The sequence below is a fragment of the Hyla sarda genome, unplaced genomic scaffold (assembly GCF_029499605.1).
Source record: "Hyla sarda isolate aHylSar1 unplaced genomic scaffold, aHylSar1.hap1 scaffold_185, whole genome shotgun sequence".
Lineage (NCBI taxonomy): Eukaryota > Metazoa > Chordata > Amphibia > Anura > Hylidae > Hyla > Hyla sarda.
In genome coordinates this window covers 1-23,369 of record NW_026608499.1, presented here as the reverse complement: position 1 = coordinate 23,369, position 23,369 = coordinate 1, and the positions used below count along the sequence as shown (strand labels likewise).

The 23,369-nt window shown below is 43.7% G+C and overlaps 5 non-coding genes and 1 pseudogene across 5 annotated transcripts; all 6 read left to right on the top strand.

Annotated features, from left to right (window-relative positions):
- Positions 1-558: 558 nt before the first annotated feature.
- On the top strand, positions 559-749 carry LOC130314893 (U2 spliceosomal RNA). Its single transcript, XR_008862507.1, has one exon. It is a non-coding gene; the product is annotated as a U2 spliceosomal RNA (small nuclear RNA).
- A 13,283-nt stretch (positions 750-14,032) lies between these two features.
- On the top strand, positions 14,033-14,229 carry LOC130314919 (U2 spliceosomal RNA). Its single transcript, XR_008862525.1, has one exon. It is a non-coding gene; the product is annotated as a U2 spliceosomal RNA (small nuclear RNA).
- Positions 14,230-16,283: 2,054 nt separating this feature from the next.
- Positions 16,284-16,436, top strand: LOC130314937 (U2 spliceosomal RNA; annotated as a pseudogene).
- Positions 16,437-17,869: 1,433 nt separating this feature from the next.
- LOC130314912 (U2 spliceosomal RNA) lies at positions 17,870-18,053 on the top strand. The gene has a single exon (XR_008862520.1). It is a non-coding gene; the product is annotated as a U2 spliceosomal RNA (small nuclear RNA).
- Positions 18,054-20,140: 2,087 nt separating this feature from the next.
- LOC130314806 (U2 spliceosomal RNA) lies at positions 20,141-20,331 on the top strand. Its single transcript, XR_008862428.1, has one exon. It is a non-coding gene; the product is annotated as a U2 spliceosomal RNA (small nuclear RNA).
- A 2,075-nt stretch (positions 20,332-22,406) lies between these two features.
- LOC130314794 (U2 spliceosomal RNA) lies at positions 22,407-22,597 on the top strand. Its single transcript, XR_008862417.1, has one exon. It is a non-coding gene; the product is annotated as a U2 spliceosomal RNA (small nuclear RNA).
- Positions 22,598-23,369: the final 772 nt, after the last annotated feature.

Genomic DNA, 23,369 nt, shown 5'->3' with positions numbered 1-23,369 from the left:
TATGTAACCATAGGGATTTGTGATGTCACCTAGAACCTTCACAGCAGCGACAGCTTTATGAGGAGCATCAGCACTGCTCTGCCTGAGCAGAACCATCACCGCCATAGGTTGTCAAATAACCCGGGTTTAACCCACACAGGTAAGTCCAATGGGGTGCAGGCATGTCCTCTATGCTTACAGCTTCCCGTGGGTGTTGGTTTGATACCGTTTGGGGACAGCCAAGGAGGCATCTGCAGGCAACAAAGGTAGGTGTGTGCTTGTGTGTGTGTTTCCTATGCAGATCCTAAGCCCAGTGTCACATGCAAGTAGGAGGAGTAAGAAGGGTTCCTGGCAAATCCGGGTTATGGATTGCATTTAAAAAGGCCCCGTGGGAGTGCAATGGGCCCCTGTCTTGCTGCTTAGCAATAATGGTATGGGTTTAGGTTCTGCTGTGTGTACTGGTGGTTGACTGCCCCCCAGCCCAGAGTGTGCATGGAAAATTGTCTGGCAGCCTCCCTGACAGCAAGCAGTGATAGTGCCCATGAAGGGCACCTTGTTGGGCCCGCCCCTTTCACGGTTATCGCTTCTCGGCCTTTTGGCTAAGATCAAGTGTAGTATCTGTTCTTATCAGTTTAATATCTGTTACGTCCCCTATCTGGGGACCATATATTAAATGGATTTTTGAGAACGGGGGCCGATTTCGAAGCTTGCTTCCGTCGCCCTATGCATTGACCCAATATGGCAGTATCTTCGGGTACAGTGCACCACCCCCTTACAGGGTTAAAAAGAAAGATTCCTACTTTCATTGCTACCTGCTTGCTGGCTAGCCAGCTAGCCAGCCCTGTGGGCCTTGCTGCTGCTGCAGCCAAAAAACAAAAGGTGGTGCTGCTGCTGCTTCTGCTGCTTCTGCTTCTGCTTGTGTCTGGCCGCTGTTGGAGCGTCCAGGCACAGGACTTCTGCTGCTGCTGACTAAATGGCCTCCTTAATTGGATCATTTGAGTAGCCAGCACACCTGTGCAGGTAGGGCATGACATGATAGGCAGCTGCCTTGATAGCGGGTGGGTGCTGAATGTTCCTAATTGACAAAATAAGATTAATGCTTATGAAGAAATATAAAATCTCATCCCTTCCCCAATATCGCGCCACACCCCTACCCCTTAATTCCCTGGTTGAACTTGATGGACATATGTCTTTTTTCGACCGTACTAACTATGTAACTATGTAACATAACATGGGGGGGGGGGGGGTCTCCTGGCTGTTCACACAGGTGTGTCATTGCTGTACATTGACCATGCATTGCGTCTGTGGTATTGCAAAGGCAAAGACAAATGCTTCCAGCCATCCATTGCACTAATGGATTGGTCATCAGCTGGCTGTCTATGTCCCGCATCAATATAGACCAAAGTACAGAGGGTTAGGCTATGCTATTGTGCACCTACCTGATGCATCAGAAGGTGCGAGGCCCTTGCTAAATTCTGTGCACAGACTTTGAGATCTATACTTTAGACTGTATCTAAACCTGCTCCAACATGGACTGACATTCTGGCCTACTTTCAGCCGATGCGACTTGTCTGTCGCTGAACAGTCGCTTTTTATGTATTCAGCACCTATGTATAATGTTGTAAAAATGCTCTAGAAGCTAAAGTCGCAGAAATGTCACACATATTTGGCCTGCAACTTTCTGTGCGACAAATTCAGACAGGAAAAATCAGTATAAATCCTTAGAAAATTATCCCCCAGTGTCTCCATCTGCTGGCGGTATTGAATAAGCATTGCTGCACTGATGGGGTATGCATTAGACGAAAAAAAAGAAGAAAAAGAAGAATAATACGCCCAGAAAAGAGGCGAAAAGGAGAAAAACGTAAAAAAACGTGAAAAAAAAGTAAGAGGAAGAGAAGGGAAAAAAAGGTGGAAATGGGTTTAAAAGTGATTTCGGCGGAGAAATATATATATATATATATATATATATATATATATATATACGCGCACACACACACATATATATAAACGTATTCTCCGTTGAGATATTGCAGCCGCTGCTGTGTCCAGGCCCAGGAGCCTTAGCACTGTGCTGTGATGTCACTCAATACCACTGACATCACTAGGTGTAAACAACATCTCTCCTTTGCTGTGTATGTGACTATGGAGCTGTTTGGTGATGTCGTCTATTATGGCCTTCATAGAAGCAACAGGAGATTGTTGCATCCATCTAGAACCCTCAGAACTACAGTGCTATGATGTCACTCACTTCCACAGGCCTTGCAGAGTGTAAACAACAACAACCCAGCTTTGTTGTGTATGTAACCATAGGGATTTGTGATGTCACCTAGAACCTTCACAGCAGCGACAGCTTTATGAGGAGCATCAGCACTGCTCTGCCTGAGCAGAACCATCACCGCCATAGGTTGTCAAATAACCCGGGTTTAACCCACACAGGTAAGTCCAATGGGGTGCAGGCATGTCCTCTATGCTTACAGCTTCCCGTGGGTGTTGGTTTGATACCGTTTGGGGACAGCCAAGGAGGCATCTGCAGGCAACAAAGGTAGGTGTGTGCTTGTGTGTGTGTTTCCTATGCAGATCCTAAGCCCAGTGTCACATGCAAGTAGGAGGAGTAAGAAGGGTTCCTGGCAAATCCGGGTTATGGATTGCATTTAAAAAGGCCCCGTGGGAGTGCAATGGGCCCCTGTCTTGCTGCTTAGCAATAATGGTATGGGTTTAGGTTCTGCTGTGTGTACTGGTGGTTGACTGCCCCCCAGCCCAGAGTGTGCATGGAAAATTGTCTGGCAGCCTCCCTGACAGCAAGCAGTGATAGTGCCCATGAAGGGCACCTTGTTGGGCCCGCCCCTTTCACGGTTATCGCTTCTCGGCCTTTTGGCTAAGGTATAGGGATATACCTTGGCTGATCCGGTTCCTGCTTTTGTGGGTGCTCTGAGACCCCCCTCCTCGGCCCTGGGACATCGCCCTTCGTTGGGCTTAAGTCCCTTGCTGCTATTGGGGAGGGGGCCCACCTCAGTGTAGAGTTGCGATCCCCCTTTGCCTTAGGGACCTAGTGTCTCTTTGGTGCGCTTGATTGTGAGCATGGCGTCAGCCAGTGACGGAGATCCAGGCATGGTACCATCTTATGCCAAGCTCAAGAACTCAGTACGTATATCGTACTTGGAGGACCAGAGAAAGAACCGGGACCTGAAGTACATCGTGGAGCAAGTTCTGCTGGGCGTCTTTGGATTAAGGAAGCATGAGATATTATCCATCCAAGATTATCCGAAAAGAGGAGTATACGATGTTACTTTTACGGAAGGAGGTATTTACAAGGACTTTGTTATACAGATGAAGAAGGTAAGCGGAGATTCCCGCTTGAGTGGAATAAGAATTGTTGAGCACTTTCCCGATGAACTTATGCTTTTAGTTATAAAAATGTACTCTCCATACGTTAAAGAAGATGAAATTGTTGTGTTTTTAAGGAATTTTTGTAAAAAAATTATAAATAGAGGGAAAGTGATGAATGAGTGTGGAATATGGTCCTCTAAGTGGAAGTTTCTGGTTGAGTTCAAAGAAGATCTATTACTCCCAGGACGAAAGGTTATGCCTCCAGCTCGGTTCAAGTTAGGAAATGTAAATGGTGACGTGTTTTTCCCAGGAATGCCCAATTTCTGCAGAGCTTGTAGAAGATATGGACATGATAAAAACGTATGTGAGAGTACATGTACAAATTGTGGCAGCACTGAGCACTCCTCCAGAGAATGCACAAAAGAAAAGAAATGCAGTTTATGTTACAGAGTTGACCATTTGTATGCTTCTTGTCCTCACAGGAACAAAGAGAAACAACAGAGAAGCCAGCCAGACCCCCGTCATATGAACAGAGAAGACAACAAACCAGAAGAAAACCCAACTGATCCACATGGTGAGTCTGCTACCTCTGATGAAGATGGATATGAGAAACCCTCCAGCATGAAGGTAAGAAGAAAGGAGAAGAAAGCATGGCAAACAGGAGCTCCTCTCTCGCAGCAGAGGGGTAGTAACCTGGATGAAGCTGTCAGCAAGCCTCAGAGTGCCCCCCTGAGGAAGCCAGAAAATGTTGGGGCTAAGAGAAGAAAGACCGGAACAGGAAGAGAAGAGGCGTTTGTGGAAGAAGAGGGGGGGGGTAGGGATGCCATCAGGTGTTCCAGCCCCCTCCCCAAGTGAAACAGGCAACTCGTCCATGGTTCCCGACACGGTGGAAGTCGTTGTGCCCGACCGGCTGCCCGGGGTGGCTCCGACAGGTCATCCCGGGGAGGAGATGGACACTGGGCAAGGTGACGGAGACGGGACAACCCCTGTTCCGGCGAAGAGGAATCCTCTCCTTAGTCCCCTACCGGAGGATCTTCAGGAGGAGGTAATGGAGGAGTCAGACGGTAGCAGCTCACCGGAATCTCTGGTGACAGTGAGATCAGAAGGGGAAAATGATAGTTTTGGGGGTCTGGCTGATGAGGATGAGATAGAATGTGCACAAAGATATTGAAAGTGGTCTCTCTGTAACCTTTAATGATGGCGCTCCATGGACTCTCCCTCAATGTGAGGGGCCTTAAGACACACGCAAGAAGAACTGCTATTTTTAATTTTTTATCCTTTTTGTCTGCATCAGTTTTCTTCTTACAGGAATGTGGCATCCCTCACCAAGCATCATACAAGAAATATGAAGAAGACTGGAAGCATGGCCCCTCAGTGTGGTCAGGGTCCAACGCATCTAAATCTGGAGGAGTTGCTATACTTTTTAAGGGTAATGTTAATATAATTTTTAAGCAAGAGATTTTACCAGGAAGGATTTTATTAGTTAAAGCTTTTATAAATGGTTTTACATGGCAGTTTTTAAACTTTTATGGTTCACCTGATAAAAAAGAAAGAGAAGAGATGTTAGAGATTTTACCTCTTTTTATTAATGATTCTTATCCTTTGATTTTAGCTGGGGATTTTAATTGTGTTTTAAGAGGTGAGAAAAGATATTCTCGAGCTACTAGTAGAAATTATGATAAGACATCTAACATTTAAAAAAATATTACTTTAGATTTTAGGCTTATAGATGTTTTTAAAAAATGTAATCCAAATTTACCTGATACTGAAGGCATTACATGGAGTAATGTGAATTGTAGCTCGAGGATTGATTTTATCTTCTCTTCTCAAAATGTTTTACCTGCCAAATGTGAGCTTTTAACTAATATATTTTCTGATCATAAATGTCTTCTATTTGTTTTAAATCCTGTTCCTGGTTTTAAGAGGGGTATTGGTTCATGGAAATTGAACATATCTCTTTTAGAAGATAAAATAATCTTAACAGAATACGCCAATTTTTATAATAAATGTAAAAATAATAGAGACCCAAATATAGATATAAAAGTATGGTGGGAAAATATGAAGAAAAAAACTAAAGATTTTTTTTATAAAACAAGGTATCCAAAAAGCTAAAGATAAAAGACATTGTTATGATATTTTAAATACACGTCTTCAAACTCTTTTTAAATTGCACAATATAGGGATAGATGTAAAAGATGATATTGTTAACATTAAAAAAGAAATAAAAACATTTTTAAATGAAAAAGGTAAAGAGATCATTTTTAAAGCTAAAATCAAACATATTGAAAATAACGAAAAATGTACAAGATATTTTTTTAAAAAATCTAATCAAAAAAGAGTCCATATCGAAAAACTAGAAGGAGAAGTGGAGATGAATAAAATTTTATTTAAAGTACAATGTTATTATAGGGAACTTTTTAATGAGAAAAAAATAGATGCTAATTTCTGTTTCAATAGTTTTTATTGAAAAATCATTTTCATTGTTATACAAACAAACTTACAAGGTACAAGAGATAAACAAGCAATCTTCTTTAGAGTCACTTAAGAAGTAACGGGTGTATAATGAATGCACCGCTGTGTCTGAGGGCAGACGTACAAAACACAGTATAACAGTTATCATCCGTTGTACCTAACAAGCAGCGCACACTGTACTCCAAATTACCATTTTTACCGTTGCTGCAAACTGGCCAACAATGAAGGCCAAATGAAGTGAACCGGACAAGACAATGGGATATAACTAGTGGATTGAATTGAAAGGAGGGATGGGGGGTAGAGGGAAAAGGAGGTGGTAGAGAGAGAGAGGGAGGGAGAAGGAAGGGGAAGGTAGGAGAGAAAGGGGACGTACGAGAGGGGAGAGAAGGGAGGGGAGGCAGAAGAGGTGCCATATTTGAGTGTGTGTCATTCACCGACTTATGTGCATTGTATAAACTAGTCTCACAATATCTCATCCAATGAATCTGAATATCATAACATTCCTATCTCCTTTTAATACAAAACATACAACTTATATTCTATCCTACTCATGAAGAAAGGTGAGCAAATCGAGAATTTATCCAAGCTTCCCAAATTTTTGCCACGTTAGTGGTGGTGCCTGTGTTCAAGTAGACAGCCCTCTCGCATTTATATGAAAAGTTCAATAAGGTGACCAATTCTGCAATAGGGGGTGATGTGGTAGATTTCCAATGCCGAGTGATTACCAACTTAGCTAAGATCAATATTTTAATCACCAGACAGCGGCATTCGGGTGGTATTGTTTGGATGTCTAATAACAACAAGGCCATCGCAGGTGTTATGGATATGTCATATTCAATAACCTCCCTCAACATTATACCAATCTCCCTCCAATATTCCTCAATCTTCGGGCAAGCCCATAATATATGTAGCAAGGTGCCCTTGGCACCACATCCTCTCCAGCATTCCGAAGATGTCCCTGGGTAGATGACCTGCAGTCTATCAGGTGTTAAGTACCATCTTAGTCTGGATTTAAAAAATGCCTCTAAGTGTGTCACTGAGGGTAACGCCCTCCTCGCCCATTTACAAGCGACCATCCATTCCCCATCAGTAATGTTCCTTGACAGGTCTTTCTCCCAGGATTTATAGGGTGCATGTGTGGACAGGGGCTTAGTACTTTCCAAAAGGTCGTATATGGGGCGTAGGCCCTTGAATGGTGTGGCCATCAGTTTAAAGAGATCTTCGTTATAGTTCCATGCATGCTGCGTGTAGGATCCCAAGCAATGTCTAATTTGTAGGAATTTATAGAAATCTTTAGTGGAGATATTATAGTGAGCAGAGAGGGAGGTAAATGTGTGTAGTATGTTTCCGTCAAACAAATGAGATATCTGTGTGAGACCAGCCGATATCCAATTTTGTAAGTCTAGGAGTGGGATAACTGCAGACAATATTAAAAGAGGAGTTGTAGAGGGGCTGTGGAGGTGTTTCCTACCCGTGTTTTTATGTATGATGTTCCAGCAGGACAGACCTGCTATCGTTAATGGGGAAATATGTTGTGGAATATTAAGGGACCATATTTGATAGAATAAAAGGGATTTTAAGTCACCATTATCACATAAATATTTCTCAGCCTGTAGCCACGGTAGGCTCGCCCCTGCATTCCAGTAATGTTTCAGTTGTGTCGTCAAAGTAGCTAAATAGTATGCGTACGGGTCAGGTAAGCCCACCCCTCCTCTATCCTTGTGTTTACTCAGAAGTAATTTGGATATTCTTCTACGTCCCCCCTTCCATATATAATCCAAGAGCAGTTTAGATATGCGTGTGAAGAAGGAGGTCGGGAGTAGGATAGGCAGGGTGCGGTATAGATACAGTAGTTTGGGAAGTATTGACATTTTAAAGGCTGCGATCCTGCCTAACCACGACACCTCCACTCTGCCTAAACTATCAAGATCCTCTTTAAAGGTATGTAGAAATGGGATATAATTGGAACTATATAGCCGCGGGACTGACGGTGTAACCTGAATGCCTAAGTATGTGATGCTATCAGACTTCCAGTCTAGAGGATACGTATTTTTTAACTTTTGTAGGGTGTGACTGTCTAGATGTATTGGCAAGGCTTGTGTCTTAGACGTATTTAGTTTATAGTAGGATACTGCACTATACTTCATGATGGTGTCAACGGCCCCCGCCAGGGAACATTCTGGGTCTTCCAATGTTAGAATTATGTCATCCGCATACATAGATATGAGATGTACATCAGGGCCAAGTCGTACCCCTCTAATTGCAGAGTTAAGTTTGAGCGCTATAGCCAGAGGTTCTATACATAGTATAAACATTAGCGGTGAAAGTGGACATCCCTGGCGGGTGCCATTACCCAATGAGAAGCTGTTAGAAAGCGTACCATTTGAAAACACTCTCGCGTTTGGGGCAGAATATAGTGCTTTAATCGCTGTTGCAATAGAACCCTTAATACCCATGGCATCCAATATCGCAAACGCAAAAGACCAGTTCAGACGGTCAAATGCCTTTTCAGCATCTAAAGCTAGTAGGACCGACGCCATGCGTTTCGAGTCTAGGTGATGTACTAAGTTAAGGATACGTCTTGTATTCTCGTATGCCTGACGTCCTCTAACAAAGCCCACCTGATCAACCGAAACCAGTGTGGGAATCAGGGGAGCTAATCTATTTGCTATCAGTGTGGCGTATATTTTCGCGTCTACATTTAAGAGCGAAATAGGCCTAAAGTTGCAAGGCCTATCAGGGGGTTTGCCCGGCTTCGGGAGAGTAACTATTAGGGCCTCTTGGTTTTCCTTCGGTAACGAGCCTTTTTGCATTGCTTCATTAAAGAAATTTGTGGCATGGGGCATTAAGATATGTGAAAAGGACTTGTAATAATAAGCCGTCAGTCCGTCAGGGCCAGGAGACTTGCCTATAGGCAAACCTCTAATAGTTTTAGTGACCTCCGCGTGAGTGAAGGGAGCATTAAGTGAAGTTAGTTGGGTATCAGTCAATGAGGGAAGGGGAAGATCTTGTAAAAAAGAGGCAATGTCTTCTATCGATGGCTGGGGGATGTTTTGATCCTGGGAAAGGTTATAGAGGGTTGCGTAGTAACCCATAAAGCTATCTGCAATATCTTTAGGGGATTGGAGTTTGTAAGTGAGCGATGGGTCCCATAAGAAAGGAATTCTAGTTTTTGCATGTTTGTGTTTGAGCCTGTTCGCTAACACTCTACCTGTTTTGTTGTCGAAGTGGTAATATTGGGCCTTCAGTTTATTCAATTGGCGAGCGTGGTGGTCTAAAAACAAAATGCGGATTTTCTCCCTAACCTCTTTCAGTTTCGTCGCCTGTGTCGCACTTGGGTGTTGCTTATTAGCCTCCTCCAATAGTCTCTGGTCAGTCAATAAACTATCCAAGTGCCGGGACCTCTCCTTCTTTACAATGTATCCTAATTTTATCAGGGACCCCCTAATAACTGCTTTGTGTGCATTCCACACCGTGCTGTGAGCCAGACCTGTATGTGCATTTAAGGAGAAGTATTGGTCAAGTTCTGAAGCTATAGTTTCCCTGTGCTTATCATGTCTGATTAAATATTCATTACATCGCCACAAGTAAGTAGGTGAAGTCGCAATTTTCTCAGAAATGGTCAGTGTGATAGGTGTGTGATCTGACCATTTGAAAGGTTCAATCGTGGCAGATGTAACCAAGTCTAAAAGAGATCTACCCACTAAAGACAGGTCAATACGAGAGTAACTATTAGAAGGGGCTGAGTAGAAAGAAAAATCCCTTTCCCCAGCATGTAGTAGGCGCCATACATCATATACTTCTTCAACATGAAATAAGGAATGTAATGATATAGCTCGTCTCTTGCTAAGAGAGGATACATCTATGTCTGCGTCAGGGACTGCATTGAAATCCCCTCTCAATAGAAGATGACCCTGAGCATGAGTGCGAAGTTTGCGAAAGACCTTTTTTAGGAAACCCAGTTGGCCTCTATTGGGTGCGTAAACAGACGCTATTGTGTAGTTAACATTATTGATGATGCATACTATAATCACAAATCTTCCCAGTGAATCAGAAATCACAGACAGTAGTTGAAACGCCAGGGTATCCCTGACTGCGATGAGCACACCCCTTGCCTTTGTGTGGTAATGGGAATGAAATACATAAGGAAAGTTTTTATGTCTGATCCTAAATGCATCTTCACAAACTAAGTGCGTCTCTTGTACACACAATATGTCCCCAGCTAATTGTTTGGCTTCCGCCCATAAATAGGACCGCTTTAGCGGAGTGTTCAGTCCATTAATATTAATAGATACGACCTTTATAGTCATAGTGAGTCCTCATGATGCTTGAGATGAGATCTTCGTCGACTTGGATAAGATGCGGTGAAAGATCGTGACAGTTCAGCGAACCATGTTCTGCCGGAGCACCTGTAAAAAAGGGGGAGAGGAAGGGGGAAGGGGGAAACACAAACAAACAAACAATAGAGAAACGGCTGGTCTAAGCCAGGAAAGCTGGATATGTCCAGGAACGGGTGATGAATATTCCTCTTCATCAGATGTGGGGAGAACAGATAGTCCTCTGTAAGCGGAACAAGACCGCAAAATCCAGGGCCAATCTCCACAGCAGTTAACGCATTCCCTGTTTCTTTTTTCCAGCCAGTTGCCAATCAGGATCCACTCTATCTGGAGGGGACGATGTCTGCGATTCTGGAATCTTCACAGGAATTCCCCATACATTAAGCTGTTTGATACCTTCCTCCAATGAGCAAATCACATGCATTTTGTCGTTTCGGTGTACCAGCAGGCGGGTGGGGAATCCCCATTTGTAGAGAATAGAACGGTCCCGAAGTGCAGTTGTTATTGGTGCCAGGTTTCTGCGTATTTGCAAAGTCATTGCTGACAGATCGGTATATAGAGCAATTTTTCGATACTGATCCGGGACATTCTGGCGATCTCTAGACTTAACCATAAGGGCCTCTTTAATATGGAAGAAATGCACCCTGGCAAGTACATCCCTTGGTATATCGTCGGCCAGGTGCCTCGGTTTAGGGACACGATGCGCTCTGTCCAGAAGTAGCTCAGTCAGGGTCGCCTCAGGTAGGTAGCTTTGCATAAGAGAGGTAAGGTAGGCATTAAGTTCCTTTGGAGGGACAGTCTCTGGGATGCCCCGGAATTTGACATTATTCCTCCTCGACCTGTCTTCAATGTCAGCGATTTTTGCACGTAGCGCTGTCACGTCAGACTCCAGATCATAATGCGAATCTATAAGGTCGTTGTGAGATTTTACCAGTGAAGCCATTTTTGTTTCCGTATGGTCCACCCTTTGTTCCACCTCTACGATAGCAGAGCGGATCGGTTGCAGGGTATTAAGCAAGTTGTTGGTAATGGACGTGTTCAGCAGTAGCAACATGCGTTTCAAAGATACTTCTGTTACAGGTACCTCCGATGCAGGCACCTTGCTGAAGAATTCCTCCCCGGCAACTTGGAAGGCTTCTACTAGTGGGTTAGCCCCATCTGTCTCTGTGCTGGCCTCTATGCGTGGTCTTTGCCTGCGCGGGCTGTCCGTGGCTGAGTATGGCGATGCAGGAGCTGAGGCGCCATGTTGGTTCAGCACATTGCCGTCTTTAGTGGGGCTATCATGTGGGGACGGCGAGACAGTATCTCGGCTTTGTGCCATTATATCTGCTTCATCAGGTAAGGAGAGGCTGCGTCTAGCATTAGGCAGGGATTTTTGAATGTCTGACCTGTTGCCGAAGTCCCCGCTTCTCCTGTGGTGCGGGGAGGACGCCTCCACGCCATCTTGAGAGGCCCGGAGTTGAGGCCGTGTGTAGAAGTCCGTCAGCTTACGGGGCTGGCGTCCCGCTTTCCCTCTCCTCCGGGTGTACATGTTCGAGAGAGGGTGTTCCGACGGCTGGAAATGTGCAAAGTAGGTTCACTAACTCAGTTTGATCGGGTATTCGTCGCTTATGAAGTTGCTTGCTGCAGGAGCTCGGTTCTCAGGCGGCCATCTCGCTCCGCTGCCAGACCACGCCCCCAATAGATGCTAATTTCATGAACGATGCCTTAAACAAAATAGAACGTGTTTTAGAGAATAATTCTCAATCCTTTCTTTTACAGTCTATCCCAGAGAAGGAAATATTGGATACCATAAACAGTTTTAATTTGGGTAAAGTACCGGGGTCTGATGGCCTGCCAATCGAATTTTATAAGGTTTTTTATGAGGTTTTAAAAGATGATCTTTTATCTCTTTTTACAGATGTTTTTAATACCAAGATTTTACCACAGTCATGGAAAGTGGGTGAGGTTTTTCTGCTCTTTAAAAAAGGTGATAAAGAGGATATTAGGAATTGGAGACCAATAACCCTTTTAAACGCTGATTATAAAATAATGGCTAAAATATGTGCAAACAGACTAAAAAATGTTATAGATAAATTAATACATAATAATCAAGTGTGTGGTATACCGGGTAGAAACATGTGGGAAAATTTAAACCTCATAAAAGATATAATAGAAGATGCTAAAATAAGGAAAAGTAATTTAGCAATTTTAACAATAGACTTTGAAAAAGCATTTGACAGAGTCTCGCACTGTTTTTTATTTAATGTTTTAAATAAAATGGGCATACCAGAAGGTTTTTTAACGTCACTCAAAGCCTTTTATAATGACTGTTTTAGCAAAATTTTAATTAATGGTTTTAAGACTGAAATAGTTCCTTTAAAATCTGGTGTGAAGCAGGGTTGCCCCCTATCACCCCTTTTATTTATTTGTGCACTAGAGCCACTTTTATGTGTCATAAGAGGTGATAAACAGATCCGTGGGATAAGGCTCCCCGGAGGAAATGGTCTTGAAGCTAAAGTAGTCAGTTATATGGATGATGTAGCAGTGACATGTCAAGATAGCCTGGCACTTAAAAAAACTTTAACACAAATTAACTATTTCTGTTGTGCTTCTGGTTTTAAAGTGAATTTTAACAAGTGCGAGATTTTAAAAGTCGGCAAGCTGGATACAAGAGACATAAAGGTACCGGTAGTAGAAAAAGTAAAAATTTTAGGTGTGTATTTTAATGAATTAAATAATGGAAACGAAAGCTGGGAGCTAACAATGCAAAAGGTGAACCAAAAATTATGTGTATGGAGACTAAGAGACCTTACAATGGAAGGAAAAGTGCTGATTTTAAAGATGGTGATTTTACCTTTGCTTTTATATTTAAGTTTAGTGTTCCCACCTAACACACATATAATACGTAAAGTCTCAAAAGTCTGTTACACCTTTTTTTGGAATTCCAAATATGAGAAGTTAAAAAGAGAAATTGTATCTAAACCTAAAGAGAAAGGGGGGAAAAGTTTTACTGATTTTACTGCGTTCCTTTATACAAAATTCTTTTCATTGTGTCTTAAGAATGTTTTTAAAGACAACTATTGGTCGTTCTTTTTGCGCTATAATGTTGGTAATCTCATGAGACACCATGGTTGGTTTGAAACAGATCTTAAACACCCTTATGCTTTTAACCTCCCTATTACTTATTGTATTTTAGAAAAGATTGTTTCTCTTTTTAAACTGTTTGATTTTAGTAAAGATATTCTAATCGATGGGAAAAAACTTACGAGAGTCATTTTAAACAATATTAACATGTGCCAAGTTGGAAATTTTAATGATGATAAATGTAAAGAAATCTGGAGAATTGTGAACTCATTTTATCTTTTTAACTCACAGAAGGACTTATCCTGGAGCTGCATCCACAGTTGCCTTCCGTGCCGGGCTTTCCAACACCGTAGAGGATTTGCAAGCACAGCAAAGTGTCCAAGAGAGGGATGCCACGAAGAGGAGACTGTTTTACATCTTTTATGGACATGTGATTTTTCTAGAAGGATATGGACTAAAATGCTGCCACTTTTAAACAAAATTGCTGCTATAAAAGACTTGGACTATAATAAGGTTTTATATGGGTGTTTGGATTGTCCCGGCGAACAAGAGAAACGGAAGGCATGGCAAATAATAAACTGTGTGAAGGCAGCTCTGTGGAAAAATAGGAATATTTTATTATTTAAAAAGGACATTTTATCTTTCGATGATGTTATTGGAATGATTTTAAGTGAAATGTACATCTATCTTTTAATCGATAAACAAAGTGATGAGTTTGCATTCTTAAAATGGCATTTTACCGACTGGCATATGTGAAATTGTAAAATTGTAAGTTTTTTATGTTCCCCTGGTTTTAATGCTATGTAACTATGTAACTATGTTAAAACTTGAAACTTAAATAAAATAGGTGTGTACCTGTGAAGGTGCAGCCAAGTTAAAAAAAAAAAAAAAAAAATCTGTTCTTATCAGTTTAATATCTGATACGTCCCCTATCTGGGGACCATATATTAAATGGATTTTTGAGAACGGGGGCCGATTTCGAAGCTTGCTTCCGTCGCCCTATGCATTGACCCGATATGGCAGTATCTTCGGGTACAGTGCACCACCCCCTTACAGGGTTAAAAAGAAAGATTCCTACTTTCATTGCTACCTGCTTGCTGGCTAGCCAGCTAGCCAGCCCTGTGGGCCTTGCTGCTGCTGCAGCCAAAAAACAAAAGGTGGTGTCTGGCCGCTGTTGGAGCGTCCAGGCACAGGACTTCTGCTGCTGCTGACTAAATGGCCTCCTTAATTGGATCATTTGAGTAGCCAGCACACCTGTGCAGGTAGGGCATGACATGATAGGCAGCTGCCTTGATAGCGGGTGGGTGCTGAATGTTCCTAATTGACAAAATAAGATTAATGCTTATGAAGAAATATAAAATCTCATCCCTTCCCCAATATCGCGCCACACCCCTACCCCTTAATTCCCTGGTTGAACTTGATGGACATATGTCTTTTTTCGACCGTACTAACTATGTAACTATGTAACATAACATGGGGGGGGGGGGGGTCTCCTGGCTGTTCACACAGGTGTGTCATTGCTGTACATTGACCATGCATTGCTTCTGTGGTATTGCAAAGGCAAAGACAAATGCTTCCAGCCATCCATTGCACTAATGGATTGGTCATCAGCTGGCTGTCTATGTCCCGCATCAATATAGACCAAAGTACAGAGGGTTAGGCTATGCTATTGTGCACCTACCTGATGCATCAGAAGGTGCGAGGCCCTTGCTAAATTCTGTGCACAGACTTTGAGATCTATACTTTAGACTGTATCTAAACCTGCTCCAACATGGACTGACATTCTGGCCTACTTTCAGCCGATGCGACTTGTCTGTCGCTGAACAGTCGCTTTTTATGTATTCAGCACCTATGTATAATGTTGTAAAAATGCTCTAGAAGCTAAAGTCGCAGAAATGTCACACATATTTGGCCTGCAACTTTCTGTGCGACAAATTCAGACAGGAAAAATCAGTATAAATCCTTAGAAAATTATCCCCCAGTGTCTCCATCTGCTGGCGGTATTGAATAAGCATTGCTGCACTGATGGGGTATGCATTAGACGAAAAAAAAGAAGAAAAAGAAGAATAATACGCCCAGAAAAGAGGCGAAAAGGAGAAAAACGTAAAAAAACGTGAAAAAAAGTAAGAGGAAGAGAAGGGAAAAAAAGGTGGAAATGGGTTTAAAAATGATTTCGGCGGAGATATATATATATATATATATATATATATATATATATATATATATATACGCGCACACACACACATATATATAAACGTATTCTCCGTTGAGATATTGCAGCCGCTGCTGTGTCCAGGCCCAGGAGCCTTAGCACTGTGCTGTGATGTCACTCAATACCACTGACATCACTAGGTGTAAACAACATCTCTCCTTTGCTGTGTATGTGACTATGGAGCTGTTTGGTGATGTCGTCTATTATGGCCTTCATAGAAGCAACAGGAGATTGTTGCATCCATCTAGAACCCTCAGAACTACAGTGCTATGATGTCACTCACTTCCACAGGCCTTGCAGAGTGTAAACAACAACAACCCAGCTTTGTTGTGTATGTAACCATAGGGATTTGTGATGTCACCTAGAACCTTCACAGCAGCGACAGCTTTATGAGGAGCATCAGCACTGCTCTGCCTGAGCAGAACCATCACCGCCATAGGTTGTCAAATAACCCGGGTTTAACCCACACAGGTAAGTCCAATGGGGTGCAGGCATGTCCTCTATGCTTACAGCTTCCCGTGGGTGTTGGTTTGATACCGTTTGGGGACAGCCAAGGAGGCATCTGCAGGCAACAAAGGTAGGTGTGTGCTTGTGTGTGTGTTTCCTATGCAGATCCTAAGCCCAGTGTCACATGCAAGTAGGAGGAGTAAGAAGGGTTCCTGGCAAATCCGGGTTATGGATTGCATTTAAAAAGGCCCCGTGGGAGTGCAATGGGCCCCTGTCTTGCTGCTTAGCAATAATGGTATGGGTTTAGGTTCTGCTGTGTGTACTGGTGGTTGACTGCCCCCCAGCCCAGAGTGTGCATGGAAAATTGTCTGGCAGCCTCCCTGACAGCAAGCAGTGATAGTGCCCATGAAGGGCACCTTGTTGGGCCCGCCCCTTTCACGGTTATCGCTTCTCGGCCTTTTGGCTAAGATCAAGTGTAGTATCTGCTCACTTGGTCTGGCTGGAAGGTTCCTGGGGTACCCGTGCCTTGGCCTTGGGGGATCGCTCTACCTATTTGGTGGAGCTTCACCCCCTTGCTGCTTTTGGGGTTACGGCTTACTCCCCAGGAAACGAGAAGTGATCACCAGGCAGCCACTGGGTCGCCTGGTTGCAAACAGAGGACGGAAGAAGATCTCGGCAGCTGAACAGACATGGCGGATATACCTGAATATGCTCGGGTCCAAAATGCTGTTCGATTTATCGTGGAGGAGCAAGCCAGAGGAGAAAAGAATCTGGACTTCTTAATCGTGGAGATCTTGTTTGGTCTGTTCCAAGTGCCAAGAATGGAGATCTTGACAGTCATGGATTACCCTCGAAAGGGGGTCTATGATGTTACTTTCAACAGCAAGTCTTTCTACAGAAAATTTTTGGAAACCTTGGAGAAAACCCGGAATCATCCAAAGATGGAAGGCATAAAATTGGTTGAGCACTTTGTGGACAATACCAAGCTGTTCACAGTTAAGATGTACTCGCCATACGCGAAAGAAAGTGACATCAAGCTCTTTTTGCAGGAATTTTGTGTGGAAGTAGAGGAAAGAGGTAAAGTCCTTAACCAACACCAGCTTTGGACAGGAAAATGGAAGTTCTTGTGCAGACTGAAAGAGGATGCGGGGGCGCCAGGAAGATTGTTGCTCCCACCAGCTCGGTTTAAAATAGGGAAGGACACAGGGGATTTATTTTTCCCAGAGATGGGAACTTTCTGCAAAAACTGCAAACAATACGGGCATGAAAGTTGTGGAAAGATAATATGTACCAAATGTCTAAAGGAAGGTCATGTCTTTTCTGAGTGTGGCCAAAGTAAGACCTGCAGGGCCTGTAAAAAGACTGGGCACTTCTTTAAAGACTGCCCGGAAAAATCTGAGGCTATGGAAGTTGGGGTGAAATTGAAGAGGAAGACAAAAGAAGAGAATATAGTTCCAGAGGCCAAAAAAGTTTCTGGCAAGAGCAAAGAAAAGTTGGACACAGGAAAAGAAATGGAAGAAGAAAGCGTAAGTGAGGCTTCTGAAGGGGAGCACACAGAGAAATTAAAGAAAATAATTCTCAGTGAGTATTTTTCTGGATATTTGGGTGAGGTGCTAGACCAAGCCCCAAAGGAAGAAAAAGAAATATTTGTTCAAGACCTAGTAAAATTTAAAATAAAAGTGAATACCCGGCTTGAAACTGTGAGGGGAAAAATAATGCAGTCCATGAAGCCTGATGTAAGGCGCTTCATGGTGACCTACCAAGTGTCACCATGGTTGGCAGTCCCTGTCAAAGAAGCTTTGAAGAGTGGAGCTCTTCAATTCGGTTTAATTGATTATTTGGCAGTTTTCGCATGGAGAAAGGGTTTCATTTTGGATTAAGGTTTATTTGAGTTATTGTTGTTAGTTGTTTTGTTGTTTTAATTTGTTTTATTCTGGAAATAAATAAAAAAAAAAAAAAAAAAAATAAAAAATAAAAAAGTTACCTGATGATGAGCACAAAAATCTAGTTCATATGAGATCTTAGAACTATGATTTAGTTCTGAGGGAAACTTAAAAAAATCTGTTCTTATCAGTTTAATATCTGATACGTCCCCTATCTGGGGACCATATATTAAATGGATTTTTGAGAACGGGGGCCGATTTCGAAGCTTGCTTCCGTCGCCCTATGCATTGACCCGATATGGCAGTATCTTCGGGTACAGTGCACCACCCCCTTACAGGGTTAAAAAGAAAGATTCCTACTTTCATTGCTACCTGCTTGCTGGCTAGCCAGCTAGCCAGCCCTGTGGGCCTTGCTGCTGCTGCAGCCAAAAAACAAAAGGTGGTGCTGCTGCTGCTTCTGCTGCTTCTGCTTCTGCTTGTGTCTGGCCGCTGTTGGAGCGTCCAGGCACAGGACTTCTGCTGCTGCTGACTAAATGGCCTCCTTAATTGGATCATTTGAGTAGCCAGCACACCTGTGCAGGTAGGGCATGACATGATAGGCAGCTGCCTTGATAGCGGGTGGGTGCTGAATGTTCCTAATTGACAAAATAAGATTAATGCTTATGAAGAAATATAAAATCTCATCCCTTCCCCAATATCGCGCCACACCCCTACCCCTTAATTCCCTGGTTGAACTTGATGGACATATGTCTTTTTTCGACCGTACTAACTATGTAACTATGTAACATAACATGGGGGGGGGGGGGGGGTCTCCTGGCTGTTCACACAGGTGTGTCATTGCTGTACATTGACCATGCATTGCTTCTGTGGTATTGCAAAGGCAAAGACAAATGCTTCCAGCCATCCATTGCACTAATGGATTGGTCATCAGCTGGCTGTCTATGTCCCGCATCAATATAGACCAAAGTACAGAGGGTTAGGCTATGCTATTGTGCACCTACCTGATGCATCAGAAGGTGCGAGGCCCTTGCTAAATTCTGTGCACAGACTTTGAGATCTATACTTTAGACTGTATCTAAACCTGCTCCAACATGGACTGACATTCTGGCCTACTTTCAGCCGATGCGACTTGTCTGTCGCTGAACAGTCGCTTTTTATGTATTCAGCACCTATGTATAATGTTGTAAAAATGCTCTAGAAGCTAAAGTCGCAGAAATGTCACACATATTTGGCCTGCAACTTTCTGTGCGACAAATTCAGACAGGAAAAATCAGTATAAATCCTTAGAAAATTATCCCCCAGTGTCTCCATCTGCTGGCGGTATTGAATAAGCATTGCTGCACTGATGGGGTATGCATTAGACGAAAAAAAAGAAGAAAAAGAAGAATAATACGCCCAGAAAAGAGGCGAAAAGGAGAAAAACTTAAAAAAACGTGAAAAAAAAGTAAGAGGAAGAGAAGGGAAAAAAAGGTGGAAATGGGTTTAAAAGTGATTTCGGCGGAGATATATATATATATATATATATATATATATATATATATATACGCGCACACACACACATATATATAAACGTATTCTCCGTTGAGATATTGCAGCCGCTGCTGTGTCCAGGCCCAGGAGCCTTAGCACTGTGCTGTGATGTCACTCAATACCACTGACATCACTAGGTGTAAACAACATCTCTCCTTTGCTGTGTATGTGACTATGGAGCTGTTTGGTGATGTTGTCTATTATGGCCTTCATAGAAGCAACAGGAGATTGTTGCATCCATCTAGAACCCTCAGAACTACAGTGCTATGATGTCACTCACTTCCACAGGCCTTGCAGAGTGTAAACAACAACAACCCAGCTTTGTTGTGTATGTAACCATAGGGATTTGTGATGTCACCTAGAACCTTCACAGCAGCGACAGCTTTATGAGGAGCATCAGCACTGCTCTGCCTGAGCAGAACCATCACCGCCATAGGTTGTCAAATAACCCGGGTTTAACCCACACAGGTAAGTCCAATGGGGTGCAGGCATGTCCTCTATGCTTACAGCTTCCCGTGGGTGTTGGTTTGATACCGTTTGGGGACAGCCAAGGAGGCATCTGCAGGCAACAAAGGTAGGTGTGTGCTTGTGTGTGTGTTTCCTATGCAGATCCTAAGCCCAGTGTCACATGCAAGTAGGAGGAGTAAGAAGGGTTCCTGGCAAATCCGGGTTATGGATTGCATTTAAAAAGGCCCCGTGGGAGTGCAATGGGCCCCTGTCTTGCTGCTTAGCAATAATGGTATGGGTTTAGGTTCTGCTGTGTGTACTGGTGGTTGACTGCCCCCCAGCCCAGAGTGTGCATGGAAAATTGTCTGGCAGCCTCCCTGACAGCAAGCAGTGATAGTGCCCATGAAGGGCACCTTGTTGGGCCCGCCCCTTTCACGGTTATCGCTTCTCGGCCTTTTGGCTAAGATCAAGTGTAGTATCTGTTCTTATCAGTTTAATATCTGATACGTCCCCTATCTGGGGACCATATATTAAATGGATTTTTGAGAACGGGGGCCGATTTCGAAGCTTGCTTCCGTCGCCCTATGCATTGACCCGATATGGCAGTATCTTCGGGTACAGTGCACCACCCCCTTACAGGGTTAAAAAGAAAGATTCCTACTTTCATTGCTACCTGCTTGCTGGCTAGCCAGCTAGCCAGCCCTGTGGGCCTTGCTGCTGCTGCAGCCAAAAAACAAAAGGTGGTGCTGCTGCTGCTTCTGCTGCTTCTGCTTGTGTCTGGCCGCTGTTGGAGCGTCCAGGCACAGGACTTCTGCTGCTGCTGACTAAATGGCCTCCTTAATTGGATCATTTGAGTAGCCAGCACACCTGTGCAGGTAGGGCATGACATGATAGGCAGCTGCCTTGATAGCGGGTGGGTGCTGAATGTTCCTAATTGACAAAATAAGATTAATGCTTATGAAGAAATATAAAATCTCATCCCTTCCCCAATATCGCGCCACACCCCTACCCCTTAATTCCCTGGTTGAACTTGATGGACATATGTCTTTTTTCGACCGTACTAACTATGTAACTATGTAACATAACATGGGGGGGGGGGGGGGGTCTCCTGGCTGTTCACACAGGTGTGTCATTGCTGTACATTGACCATGCATTGCTTCTGTGGTATTGCAAAGGCAAAGACAAATGCTTCCAGCCATCCATTGCACTAATGGATTGGTCATCAGCTGGCTGTCTATGTCCCGCATCAATATAGACCAAAGTACAGAGGGTTAGGCTATGCTATTGTGCACCTACCTGATGCATCAGAAGGTGCGAGGCCCTTGCTAAATTCTGTGCACAGACTTTGAGATCTATACTTTAGACTGTATCTAAACCTGCTCCAACATGGACTGACATTCTGGCCTACTTTCAGCCGATGCGACTTGTCTGTCGCTGAACAGTCGCTTTTTATGTATTCAGCACCTATGTATAATGTTGTAAAAATGCTCTAGAAGCTAAAGTCGCAGAAATGTCACACATATTTGGCCTGCAACTTTCTGTGCGACAAATTCAGACAGGAAAAATCAGTATAAATCCTTAGAAAATTATCCCCCAGTGTCTCCATCTGCTGGCGGTATTGAATAAGCATTGCTGCACTGATGGGGTATGCATTAGACGAAAAAAAAGAAGAAAAAGAAGAATAATACGCCCAGAAAAGAGGCGAAAAGGAGAAAAACGTAAAAAAACGTGAAAAAAAAGTAAGAGGAAGAGAAGGGAAAAAAAGGTGGAAATGGGTTTAAAAGTGATTTCGGCGGAGAAATATATATATATATATATATATATATATATATACGCGCACACACACACATATATATAAACGTATTCTCCGTTGAGATATTGCAGCCGCTGCTGTGTCCAGGCCCAGGAGCCTTAGCACTGTGCTGTGATGTCACTCAATACCACTGACATCACTAGGTGTAAACAACATCTCTCCTTTGCTGTGTATGTGACTATGGGGCTGTTTGGTGATGTCGTCTATTATAGCCTTCATAGAAGCAACAGGAGATTGTTGCATCCATCTAGAACCCTCAGAACTACAGTGCTATGATGTCACTCACTTCCACAGGCCTTGCAGAGTGTAAACAACAACAACCCAGCTTTGTTGTGTATGTAACCATAGGGATTTGTGATGTCACCTAGAACCTTCACAGCAGCGACAGCTTTATGAGGAGCATCAGCACTGCTCTGCCTGAGCAGAACCATCACCGCCATAGGTTGTCAAATAACCCGGGTTTAACCCACACAGGTAAGTCCAATGGGGTGCAGGCATGTCCTCTATGCTTACAGCTTCCCATGGGTGTTGGTTTGATACCGTTTGGGGACAGCCAAGGAGGCATCTGCAGGCAACAAAGGTAGGTGTGTGCTTGTGTGTGTGTTTCCTATGCAGATCCTAAGCCCAGTGTCACATGCAAGTAGGAGGAGTAAGAAGGGTTCCTGGCAAATCCGGGTTATGGATTGCATTTAAAAAGGCCCCGTGGGAGTGCAATGGGCCCCTGTCTTGCTGCTTAGCAATAATGGTATGGGTTTAGGTTCTGCTGTGTGTACTGGTGGTTGACTGCCCCCCAGCCCAGAGTGTGCATGGAAAATTGTCTGGCAGCCTCCCTGACAGCAAGCAGTGATAGTGCCCATGAAGGGCACCTTGTTGGGCCCGCCCCTTTCACGGTTATCGCTTCTCGGCCTTTTGGCTAAGATCAAGTGTAGTATCTGTTCTTATCAGTTTAATATCTGATACGTCCCCTATCTGGGGACCATATATTAAATGGATTTTTGAGAACGGGGGCCGATTTCGAAGCTTGCTTCCGTCGCCCTATGCATTGACCCGATATGGCAGTATCTTCGGGTACAGTGCACCACCCCCTTACAGGGTTAAAAAGAAAGATTCCTACTTTCATTGCTACCTGCTTGCTGGCTAGCCAGCTAGCCAGCCCTGTGGGCCTTGCTGCTGCTGCAGCCAAAAAACAAAAGGTGGTGCTGCTGCTGCTTCTGCTGCTTCTGCTTGTGTCTGGCCGCTGTTGGAGCGTCCAGGCACAGGACTTCTGCTGCTGCTGACTAAATGGCCTCCTTAATTGGATCATTTGAGTAGCCAGCACACCTGTGCAGGTAGGGCATGACATGATAGGCAGCTGCCTTGATAGCGGGTGGGTGCTGAATGTTCCTAATTGACAAAATAAGATTAATGCTTATGAAGAAATATAAAATCTCATCCCTTCCCCAATATCGCGCCACACCCCTACCCCTTAATTCCCTGGTTGAACTTGATGGACATATGTCTTTTTTCGACCGTACTAACTATGTAACTATGTAACATAACATGGGGGGGGGGGGGGGGGTCTCCTGGCTGTTCACACAGGTGTGTCATTGCTGTACATTGACCATGCATTGCTTCTGTGGTATTGCAAAGGCAAAGACAAATGCTTCCAGCCATCCATTGCACTAATGGATTGGTCATCAGCTGGCTGTCTATGTCCCGCATCAATATAGACCAAAGTACAGAGGGTTAGGCTATGCTATTGTGCACCTACCTGATGCATCAGAAGGTGCGAGGCCCTTGCTAAATTCTGTGCACAGACTTTGAGATCTATACTTTAGACTGTATCTAAACCTGCTCCAACATGGACTGACATTCTG